The sequence below is a fragment of the Camelus ferus genome, chromosome 33 (assembly GCF_009834535.1).
Source record: "Camelus ferus isolate YT-003-E chromosome 33, BCGSAC_Cfer_1.0, whole genome shotgun sequence".
Classification (NCBI taxonomy): Eukaryota; Metazoa; Chordata; class Mammalia; order Artiodactyla; family Camelidae; genus Camelus; species Camelus ferus.
Window position 1 is genome coordinate 4512859 of NC_045728.1, and position 12070 is coordinate 4524928.

Consider the following 12070-nt stretch of genomic DNA (forward strand, 5'->3'; position numbering starts at 1 on the left):
TGGTCCTGTTTGGGGAAGCATATCTTGTCTGAGCAGATGACACTGAGGCCAGCTGTAGGGCGTGGGCGGAGGGATGCCCAAGGTCCAAGGATAGTGTGCAGTTGGCGATTTCTTGAACATCTTGGAGGCGGCAGAGCTCAGGCTGCCTCCCAGAAGCCCTTACAGCCTCCCACAGAGGGGGCAGGCGAGGGCCACTTCACCCAGTGCAGGTCCGGGACCGTATTAGAGGTCTCAGCGCCCCTCCCATGAAAATGGTTTGCCTTCCTAAATCAGGGCTGGTAAATATGATTGGGAGCTTCGAAGGGTTGCCTTGTTGTTGGCATGGGGAGGTGAGCCTGACTCTAAGACTGGGCTCGATGCGGGATCAGTGGGCAGTTTTAAAGGGAAAAATTAACACAGCGGCCAACACTGCTCGGTGTGAAGCACCACAAAGACGCAGTGCCGCTGTCCTTGCACACTCTCAGCGGGACGCCTTCTCCCAGCAAACTCGTCTTCACGGCGTCACTGGACGCTGCACCAGACTCTTTCCTCCTGATCAGCAAGCCGGCACTGCAGCCGGGAGGGGCCATCAGCCCCTGGGGTCTCCTCTGAAGATTCGTGGAGCAGTGAGGATGCCACTGGGCTGGGGACTGACCCTGGCCCCGCCATTGACAGCAGTGGTCCATATTTATTGAGTACAGACTCGATGAGTTGAATGTCAGCACTCAGCACCCTGAGGTGTGTCTATCATTGTCCTCATTCTTCATAGGAGGAAAATAAAACCCAGAAACCTTGAAGGAAATGCCCATGGGTAACATAGAAAGAAGCAGGTCTGGAGTTTGAATTGGGGCAATTTAATATCAGAGCCTGTGCTGTCACACTGTGTCTCCTGTCATCTTAGGCAGGCCAAGAAAGCCACAGATTTAAAAATAAAATGTGTTTTTCTTCTTCATCTGAATGGGATGGGACTTTCTATACAAATCAGAAAACACAGACGACATAACAAGAATAAAACAAAAAATGTCTCCCATACCACCAGAGGTGATGACTTAATACTTAGGGAATCCGCACTTTCAGATTTCCAGAACTGACGTCGTGTCGTGGGTACCGTCCTCTGACCTGGCACGCCACGACTCTGCAAACCCACCCTCCGTGTTAGCGTGCGTTATGCCAGGGGTTTGCTGAAGGGGCTCTTTATGTGACGTGGGAATGTCGTGGGCACAGACTCTGCCCTCCCAGCATCACACTCCAGTTGGGGAGAGAAGGCAGGAAAGACATGGGAGGGAGACACGAGCACTTCAATAGCACATGGTGGCAACAAATGAGCCGGGAGATGTCTGCGTGGAAATTGCAGGGAGAGAAGGCTGGGGTGTTGGGGACACTCAGAAGGAAAAGCACTTGAGCTGGAACTTCTCGGACGCCATGCAGGTTCCGGCATGGCTGCTGTAAGGCACGAGGTCACTCTGACGGGGTGGACATCGAGATGATACCCAGTAAATGTCATCTTTCCGCCAACTGCCTGATAGCAAGTCACAGAAAAATATCTGTAACATAATTCCGTGGAAAAGCTAAAGAAAAAATGTCTAGAGGACTGCGTATCACACAGGAAACAGCAGTTAACTTTTCAGTGTGAGTTTGGGCGAAAGGCTTCAGGGATGGTGATTTTCAGTTTTTAATTCCCCCTCTTGTGTATTGCTTGAGTAAGCGACAACCACGTATTAATTGCATAATTAAAAACTGAGATTTAAAAATAACTTTGTAGGAGTTAGATTGGCAGGGAGAAAGAGTAAAGGTATTCTGAAGGAGGAGGGGACAGGGGCAGAGTGACAAAAATACAAAGAAAGGACTTGACTTCAAAAAGGAGGTGGTGAGAGACAGGTCTGCAGTGGGCTGTGATCTGTCCTGGCTCGGTTGGAACTGTGTGAATTTTGGAATCTAAAGGATGGATAACACTTTCCACAAGTTTTATCTAAGCTACTCGAGTGTCCATCTGGGCCTCTACACTCCCCCCGACCCTCGCCCCAAATGGAAAATGCCTCGTAGAGGGGAGGAATCCACAGGGAGGGAAGTTGCTGTGAGCACTGCTGGAGGAGCTCGCCATGGGGGCCTGGGAGGACCCTGCCAAGGACTCTGGCTTCTGCACGGGCTCTCTGGCCCCCGGAGGCCCCACACCTGGGGGCCAGATGTGCACCCTCACGGGTGTGCCACTGCTGATCTGTCTGTGGTGCGAGACCAAGGCTTGGCTTTTGATCATGGAAAGGAGATAGATTCATTACACAGTACAGGATAAGAAGGTCCAGAGCTGGAGCATGAAGAGACAAATGTTCTCTGCTCTTGGCTTCCTTTTCATCTTCCAGTCGGCGGCCCCTTCCCGCTGGGCGGAGGCTGCGGTGGGAAAGGTGTCTGGCTTCACCCCTACTCAGTTTTGCTCATGTGTCTAGATGCCGCTTCCCTGCACCTATGGAATCTTTGGAAGCATCTGATGTTTTTCCAGGGGAGATGGAAGGAAAGAAGAGATAACACATGAAATGCAAGAAGTGACCATTTCGCTTTGTTTCTCACCAAGTTGGATGCCGTCGTTCAGGGCAAACCTACCTCTTTTTGTGTGCTGACTGTGGTATAAAGAATCTTTATAGATTGCTGTGAGGGCATCCTGACTCTTGGGGGTTGGAGTGGGAGGGAGGGAAGGTTTATGGGGAAGGGTTGAGCATCCCGGCAAGGCTGAGACTCTGAGAATTCACCTTCTGCATTTTTTTCTCTTAGGAGAGACCAACTTGCAATGTAACTGGTTATACTGAGGATTTCTTCCCAGTAAAAACAGCCGATGGCTTGGTGGTCATTCCTCCCAAGTCATTCAGACCCTGTTCCCACTGTGTCTCAGTGATACTGAAACCACCATCCTTTAGGCTGGGCTGTGAAGAAACTCTTCAGGGAAGCAAATAACTCTTTTAACATAGATCTTCCCCAAGGGAGCCAAAAAGTATATTCCTTGGGTCACTGGGCTTTACTGTTTTTTTTTTAACTTAAGGATCTTAAGCGATACAATCATCTCAAGTGAGGTCCTTCTCCACAGAATTTAATATTGCAGAGAGTGGAAAAGAACAGCCCACACTGCCTTTTCAGGTTACTGCTTAGATAATCATCTAATTATATGGTCATCTCAACAACCCTGTGAGGCTGGGCTGGTGTCGTGAGCCCCTCTCTGACCGATGACATGGCTGAGGGCCCTGTGCCGTGAAGACAGAGCCTGCCCCCTCCTGTGAGTTCGTGTCCCTTCCTCTTGAAGGATCATTTCACTTGGCCCCGCACCATCCACGTGGATGACAAAGTGCTTTCTCCATGGATGTCCACTTAACCCTAATGCTATATAGTTTTTCTTCAGGACAGTATATACTCTTTGGTAAAATACTTGTAACTTAAAATTTACTATTTTAACCATTTTAAGTGTACAGTTCAGCGGCATTAAGGAACTGTCACCACCATCCTGTTCCAGAACTTTTTGATCATCCTGAACTGAAACTCTATCCTGGTTAAACTCGAACTCTCTGATCCCTTTTCCCCTGCAGACCCTGGTAACCTCTATTCTACTTTCTGTCTTTATGACTTTGATTCTTTTCCACACTGGAATCACCCAATATTTGTCCTTTTGTGTCTGCTTATTTCATTTCATATGTTATCCTCAAGGTTCATCCATGTTGTGGCAGGCATCAGAACCTGATTCCTTTTCAAGGTTGAATAATATTCCATTGTTTGTAGGGGCCACATTTTGTTTATCCATTCATCTGTCAATGGCCATTTGGATTGTCTTTACATTTTGGCCATTGTGAATAATCCTGCTATAAATATCGGTGTACACATATCCATTTGAGTCCCTGCTGTCAACTCCTTTGGGTATGTACCTGGAAGTGGAATTCTGGATCCATGGTAATTCTGTGTTTAATTGTATAAGGAACCGTCATACTGGTTTCCATAGTTGCTGCACTATTTTCCATTCTCATCAGCAGTCAACAAGGGTTCCGATCTCCACATCATCGCCAACCTTGTTATTTACTTATTTATTTTTTGATATCCACTATCCTCATAGGTGTGAAATGGTATCTCATTGTGGTTTTGATTTGCGTTTCCCTGATAGATAGTCACACTGACTACTTCGTGTGCTTATTGGCCATGTGTATGTCTTTGGAGAAATATCTGGTCAAGTTCTTCACCCATTTTTTAATGGAGTTGTTTTTGTTGTTGAGTTGTTTAAGAGTTCTGTATATACTCTGAATATTAATCCATCATAAGGGATTTGGAAATATTTTTTATCATTCTGTGGAGTGCATTTCACTTTTTAAATAGTATTCTCTGATGTATAAAAGTTCTAAATTTTGATAAAGTCCAACTTAGCTTTTTTTTTGCCTTTTGGTGTGATTCCAATAAATAATTGCCAAAGCCAACGTCACGATGTTTCCATGTTTTCTCTTCAGAGTTGTATAGTTTTAGCTCTTATATTTAGGTCATTGATCCATTTTGGGCTCTTTTCTGTAGAGAAGGTAAGGTAAGGGTCCCACTTCATTCTTTTGCATGTGGATTCTCATCTAGTGCTATATTTTTAAAGACATGGTTGAAAACAAAACTTGCTGTTTCCTTGGGCATTCTCTAGCAATGCACAGTGGGGGTGTGGCTCATTTGGCATTGTTCCCATGTCTAGCTCATGCTCTTGACCCCCACAATAAGCAGTGGCAGAGGATGGGGCTAAGGTTCTAAAGGGTCGCTGTCTACGTGAACTCCATGTAGACTGCGCCGGACTCCAGAGCGCTTCAGTCACCACCCTGGACACCCTGTACATGTCGGGCAAGACTCCAAGAATCCAGGTCTTCTCTACTGTTTTTTTTTCCTTTTAACTCTCTTGCAAACATTAATGAATAGAGTTGTAATTAGTTTTGATTGGTTTAATTGGCCATGGACTTTTCTAAATGGGGCCACGTGCTGGAAGTGACCAGGCTCTCCAGGACAGGCTGAAGCTCCCGGCGTGGATCCCCTCCTGGCAGGCATCACAGTCCACTGAGACGGCTGATTTACGGGCCCGTCTCCCCACTGCAGTGTGAACTTGCTGTTTCCCCCAGTGCCTATCCCCGTGCCTGCGACAGACATTTACCAAACAAAGCTGAACCAGAAGCAGTACCTCGTCCTTTCCTCTAAGTCACGTTCATCTGCAAAGGCAAAGATGGGTGGGAAGGTCTTGTTTGAATGACAACACCGTCTTAACTGCATCGCTAGCTTTACACAATGAAGCATAAAGATGCTGCTGCTCTGAAGGACACTGATTAGATCGTCATGGTTTTCCAAAGTTGAGCATTGGTGTCTTCATTAGAGAGGGAAAGGAGTCAGCCATGGCAAATTTTAACTCCTTTCCATCTTTCAAAGTAAACGGAAACTTGCAGGATAAAAGCCTTAAATGATGCAGCCAAATATGGACTTAAAAAAATTCTGTAATGAAATAACCCTGTGCATAGAAATGACGTTGCCGTAACACCCTTGCCATGGTCCTGAACATGTGACTGTAAGGAGCCGTATAGTTTCACCGAAAACAGGATTTCCACACTCTTTACATTTTCTCTAAGTGGGGATCATATAAGTTTCCCTGCACGAGGGACAGGGCATCAGGGTCACTGCACCTACCCTATCTGAGAGCTCACCTAAAACCAGACGCACATCAGGAGGGTAACTGAGCTCAATTTTCAGAATTCTCTACTCTTGATCTGGAAAGCTCTCTTCCATATCATTCTTTCCTTTTCCTTAGGAAATAATGACATGTCCCATCAGATTACTAGCCTGAGCAGGTGACCCGGTGGTAGACAGTCTGCTCTCTGACAGCCTTTCCTGATCTGACTCTGTAACCCTCTCCTGACCCCTTGTGTAGGTTAAGGGGGGCTCCTTTGGGAAAGTCAAGAAGTGTGGATCATGAATATTCACATATTCAGCAGAGAGTAAATCTACCGCTTCAGCAAAGGCTGAGACCCACATTATCCCACCGAGGGAGTTCTCCTCTGCTCGCCTCCCTCCCCACTACTTCCCCTGCCTGAGTTACAGTTAGCAGGATGGTAATTGGAATGCTGTAAATTAAGGTGGAATCTGGTGTTAGCTCAACCTGTAACATTATTTGCTCGTCCATTTCCACTGTAGACCCTGTCCTAGTCGCTGCCTCCGTGGAGTCAGGGGCCAGTGGGACACTGCCTTTTTTCCCCAGCTTTCCTGGACTTGACCACACCCCCTAATTTAAGAAGGCAGCTCTATTAGAAACATTATGGTCTTTGCATCCTCTTTAGTCCCGAGCAGAGGATTCCCGCAGGTAGTTGAAAGGAGACCACAGACACTGAGGGGCGCTCACTCAGGACCTGTTCTTCACCCAGTCTCTGCAGAAAAGTAGTAAGTGGGGTGTGAGTTTGCCTAAATCTTTGCAGTCCATTTTCCTTTCCTTTCCTTTTTTTTTTTTTTTTAAATTCAGTGGAATTAACTGGTAAATTGATGGGGTCTTTTCAGGATACAAGCAACTTTCTCTTTCTCTTTCCACGTTTTTCTGTATTTTCCATTCAATTGTTTAATAACAGTTTTCAATAACACTTCCTAACCTTGTTGGAATAGTCTGAGATCAAGACCGTTTCACTCTCTCCCCTGCTTTATAAGAGCAAAATCAGGCACGTTTTAGACCCTCACAGATTACTTGTCAGAAACGGAATTTTCTTCCCATACTGGAGCACTTCCAAAGGAATAAAGCTGCAGTTCAACACAGAAATTTCTTTCCTTTTTTTTTTTTTTTCTCTTTCACTCTTAGCGAGCCATTGTTTTACCTTTTTAAAATTTCTTTTAAGCTTAGCAGCTTTATGAATTGCTTTTACTGAAAGGAAATTGCTACAGGTTTGAGTCTTGCAAGTCAAACTAGACTTTTTGGGTTTTTTCCCCCTTGTCTTGTGACTCACAGTTCCCCCGGGTCCTCCAGCCCTGGGACTGTGCTTGAGACAGAGGGAGTCTGAAGGTCCAGGTGGGCACAGCTTCCCTCCAGCACAGGGCTGGCTCCCTGGGCAGCGCGGTGGACAAGCAAGGGGTGTGGATGGCCGCTCCCCTCCACTCAGGGATTTTATATCTACCAATCTCACTTTGCTTGTGGCTTCTCATCTACTATTGAAATGTCTCTGTTACCCTCTTTTAAAGTTGCATTTTATGGAGGTGAACTGTTCCAAAAATGTTTGATTACTGAGATTGAGGCATTCGATTGTCAGCCTTCCTTATTACCTTTTGGGTAAGTTTTTTTTTTAAATCACAAGGCCATTTTCCCTCCGACTTCATACCATTACTGTGCAACTGAAAGGAGAGAGATTTGTTAAACAACAGGACATCGAGGTTCTCAAATGGTAACTGTGGCAGCTCCATTTGATTTGTAAAATGCCTGGCACCTTCCTCAGTTGTAGTTGTGGATGGTACCGCCTTCTTTTCCTCTTAAAGAGAAGCCCCTTTGCCTCTGCAGGCGTGGGCTGTGCAGGGAGGGTCCCTGGGCTGCCGCTATCAATGCAGAGTTTCCTCCTTACCTGTTGTTTCTGAATGGAGGGGAGGGAGAGCTAATGAGTTCATGTCTGCAAAGTGCTTTGAAGATGAAAAGACCTTTTCATGTGTTCAGCATTGTAGTTATTAATATTAATATTTGAAGAAGCATGCTGCTTCTAATTGTAAATCAACAACTTCCATCCTTGCCAACTCAGTAGTAAAAAAACAAACAGTGGCGGCAGCCACGCAGCCTCTTCCGTCCTGGTTCCGCCGCTGAGGATGTGGGAAGCCGAGTCTGATTACAGAGAGGGCACCTTCGCCTTAGCGGCTCCTCGCCCCGAGGTGCTATTTAGCCAGGTACCGGGAGGTCCGAGAGGAGAGCCTGGGGGAGGGTGGGGAACAGGGTGGAACCCCTCCACATCTAGTCGTCTGTGACCTTGGAAAACCAGTTGAGGGCATGGATCTGGGCCAACTGCCTGATGATAGTGGAGTTCAAAGGCGAGTACGGTCACAGCTGGCACCAACACTGGCTCCGGAGCGGACGTGTGCCTGGGGCTACCAGGCACGGCTTTGTAACTGAGAACAAGTTATCCGACACGACTGTGCCTTCCAGTCTTCATCCCTAAAATGCACATGATGATTTGTGCCCCACCCACTTCCCCAAGTGAGAGAATGGAAGTAAAGAGCATAGAGCTTTGGAGACTAAGAATGGTGCCCGTAAGCTTGCGGGACAGTCTGGAGTCATGTTGTAACAAATCGGGTGTGTGGGTGCAGGTGCCCCGGGAGGGCGAGTCCGAAGGAAAGCAAACGCTGGGGAGACCAAGAGTCGGCACCGCCGTCTCCCTAGTTGATTCCTCAACGTGCTGCCTGATTTCTTACTGAGAATTCAAATTCTGCTGAACCTCAGGGTTTCATTGATTGGTGAACAGATCCATTTTCCACAGCAACTCCTTCCCTAATGACCACTCAGAAGGGAGCTGGGGGGTCCTTTCTGCCGCCCTCCCTCCCTCCTCCTCTTCTTCTTTCCCCTCCTTCTGTCTCTCCCCTTTATGGAAATCAAATGTATTTAGTAGTTCCCCAAAATAAATGTGGTGGGCAGCAGTTTAGCGGCATTTGAGGCGAATCCTGTGAGCTCCTTCCATCCTGGGCCAAGTTAGATATGAAGGCAACTTATTTCCTCCCCTTTCATCCCGTTGGTTCCTGCTCTACTGACAATGTAGCTTTAGGGAACTCAGCCTTCTATCTAGATGAGTCTCTGGATATAACACCTGGTCCCCTCCACGTCAGCCAAGGACGGATAATAATCCCTCACGTTTATCGAGCCCCTGGCTGTTCTGGGACCCTTGGCAGGTGCCTTGCAAGGGCCACTTCTTTAACCTGCAACGAAGCCCTTGCGGTGGGCGCTCTTGTTAACCCCATGGAACAGATGAGGACTCGAGGGTTGGTGCTATGACTGACCTGGTTGGTGGTGGGACCTGAGGATAACGCACGGAATGTGAGTCCAGAGCTTGTGGCTGGAGTAGCATCTCATAGGAACCTTAGCAGCGTGGAGGCACTTCCACAAATTGAGGCTACATTTTTCATCGTAGACCAGTGGTTTGCTTATCTGGGAGAACACTGTGGCTTAGGTCTATTTTCCAAAGGGGAATTTGCAGATTAATTACTTATTGTTAGGAAGATACTGACTCTGAAGGAAGACGACAAGGTCTAGTTGACAAGAGCAGTAAGTCTATCTCTCAGTCCCCTCTGGTGACAAATGTTGATTGAACTTTTCCTCTGTGACCAGCCTTGTGTTGGGTGACAGATCCAGAAGGAGCAATATACAAGTTTCATTTAAAAAAAGTCAACGTCATTTATTTTAGGAAGCATGATTTTACCTGAAAAGAGATTAAAATAAAAGGTAACTTAATTGTGACGTGATGTGACACAGTGTATGACCGGCTTGGGAGTTCAGATGGGGGGAAAGTGGCTTCTAGAGCAGTGAGGGAAGGATGGTTGCGATCAGTTTTGTTTCTCAGAGGAGAGGGTAGACTTGATGCGCCTGCTTGACCAAGTGCTGGCTGCATCCAGAACTTGGAGGGGACATTTGGGACAGTACTTACTAGAAGAAAGTCAAGCAGTAACTTTTAGCGACGATGTCAAGAAATTATTCTCAATGGGGAAACACCATGTATCAGTTCTCAAGAGCTGTGCTAAAGTAGAAACCCCTCCAGGATTTTAATCTTTTCAGCATTTTATAAATGTATTAGCTTTTCATTTTGAAATAATCCTAGGTGCTTAAAAAATTGCAAAACATCGTATGAAGAGTTCCCAAAAGATTGAAATAGTTTTAAATTGTGAGAAATAGAATGCAAATTACTCTCCTTAAGCATCTTTTGGTGACTCCGGAGATCCTCAGGCCAGAAGGATTCCTGTCGGTGGGGGAAGAGCAGCGATGCCAGTTTCTTGACATTAGAGGTGAAATACCTCAAACCCTGGCTTCCTAGGAAAGGCAAGAAGCCAGTCAGACGCAGCCATCAGCCGGCATGTGGCTTGAGAGGGAGGGCTTCCTCCCTGGCCTGACTGGTACTGCAGCTAAGAGAAAAATCATATTTCTGCTCATCAGAAGACATCTTCTTGTCTGTTCCTTGGTGGGCTCTGCCTTCTCAACACTGCAGAATTTAACCAAGTGAGCCCAGACACTGCCTTGCGACTGGAATGGGGTCCAGCACCATCAGCAACACTGAGATTCTGGTAGAAATGCAGGCAGAGCCCCAGCCCTGCTGGGTCAGGCTCTGCTGTAACGTGGCTTCCAGGTAATCCCTGTGCAAACCAGTCTGGGAAGCACGGTTCTAAAGCAAAAGCAAAAGCAAGAGAGAATTTTTTTTTTTAAACAGACAACCCAAAACTCACAATATTTTCCGTAGCTGCTTACTACTTCCTTATATTTATATCTGGTTGCCAAAGTATTATTCCACACCAGGGTCACATTTATATCAGAAAGATAACTGGTTTAACTCAGGAAGCTGTGGTATTTTCGCATCTCTGCCATGCAGTCTCTCAGTCAGTTGCTTTGCCACTGTAAGAAAACTGCTTACTGCTTGGTTTGATGCATAACAATGGTACAAGCAGACCACCATTCAACAGAAAGTGTGGCTCTTTTTGCCTGTGAAGTTCTTGGCTAAGGCTACTCAACCTATGTACAATTATGGAAGGGAATCCTTTTTTGACTATTTAAATGCAAGTCTTTTAGCAAAAGAGAGAAGGTTATAGGCCATCTGGGTTCTGACTCTAATAGCTGAATAAATAAAGTCTGCCACCTAGGGCAATAAAAATAATAATTAATAAAACTCACTATTACTGTTTATTAGTAAATGCTTACTAATGCCAACACTGTGATAAAACAGCACAAATAATAGCCATTATTTATTGACCATTGTGTCATGTGTGAAAGCAATCTGCTAGGCACTTTCATTTTATATACCCTTCCTCAATCATCCTGAAAGTGTCGGCATTGTTGTCTCCATTTTATGGCTGAGGAAACGGTGAGGTTAAGAAATCTGCCCATGACCCACCCACACGTTCAGTGAGGAGCTTCCGGGCACCCATCGTCTGTCAGTCCGAGCTGCTTATCACCCGGCTAAACACTTACCCTCTCTGGGCTCAGTTCATTCAAATTAAAAAATGGGCAGATTGGATGAGATTTTTTTTCCAACTCCAACATTCATGGAATTTATAAACTCCCTCTCTCTATAAGAATGCCAGGAAGCTGTTTGGCATTATGCTGAGAAATGTGAACCCTAGAAAGTGGGCAATGCACTGAATGAAACTCCACCGAGAGGAATCACAATCAGACATAGTCCAAGAAATTGCTTCGCTGGATTTGGGAGACTTAAGGCAGCCGCCGTCCTTTAGATCAGTTTTAAAGGGGCATTATGAAAACTCCCCTGTCCCCATTCACGGTTCTCTCAAGATCTGTCTCTGTATTTATGGCATCTCTCAATTTTGCTGAGAGCTTCTTAAAAGCCAGAACCGTATCTAAATTCTAGATTAGATCTGACATGACTCCACAAGCTGTGAGTTGAAAAGGAATTATTTAAACTTGTAGGCTCCTTTGGGATTTCTTTGGCAGCCACCACTGGGTTAGGGTTGACAGTTCCAGCTTGCAGCTAGATCTTCTTTGGGTCTGACTTGGTCTCATGTACCATGACCTCTGCTATGGTTGTCCTTGTGAAGCCAGGATGCTTAACATCATTCTTCTAGCTCACTCTTTTGTTTGTTTGTTTGTTTCTAGTTTCTTGGTAAAAAAAACCACCCCAGTTTTTGATTCAGGCGCCTACTATGTTCACAGCCTTGCAGTACATCTGAAGGACACCTGTGGTTATTTGCTGAATTTCATGATTAAACAGAGGGTCTGAGGAACAACATTTAAAGACAAGGCTGTGATCACTTTTTACTGTAAAACAGCTTATTGCTTGGATGTTACCTTTAGTCGCCCAGGGAATGTTCCCACACTTGAGAAAGCAGAGCGTTAGTTTCTAAACATTTTCAGAGACTAGGATCGGCATTGTGCTTGTGAAATATAAAC

General features: G+C 45.9%; 1 protein-coding gene across 2 annotated transcripts in view; it reads left to right on the forward strand.

The window, feature by feature from the left end:
* The first annotated feature begins 6292 nt into the window (after positions 1-6292).
* The window catches only part of ETS1 (ETS proto-oncogene 1, transcription factor), a 121965-nt gene continuing 116187 nt past the window's right edge, over positions 6293-12070 (forward strand). The window contains exon 1 of one of the 2 annotated variants that reach the window (XM_014556740.2): positions 6293-6390. The gene's annotated coding sequence lies outside the window, so the exon portion shown is untranslated. The remainder of the gene's footprint in view (positions 6391-12070) is intronic. The other variant, XM_032472603.1, reaches the window with a different exon arrangement.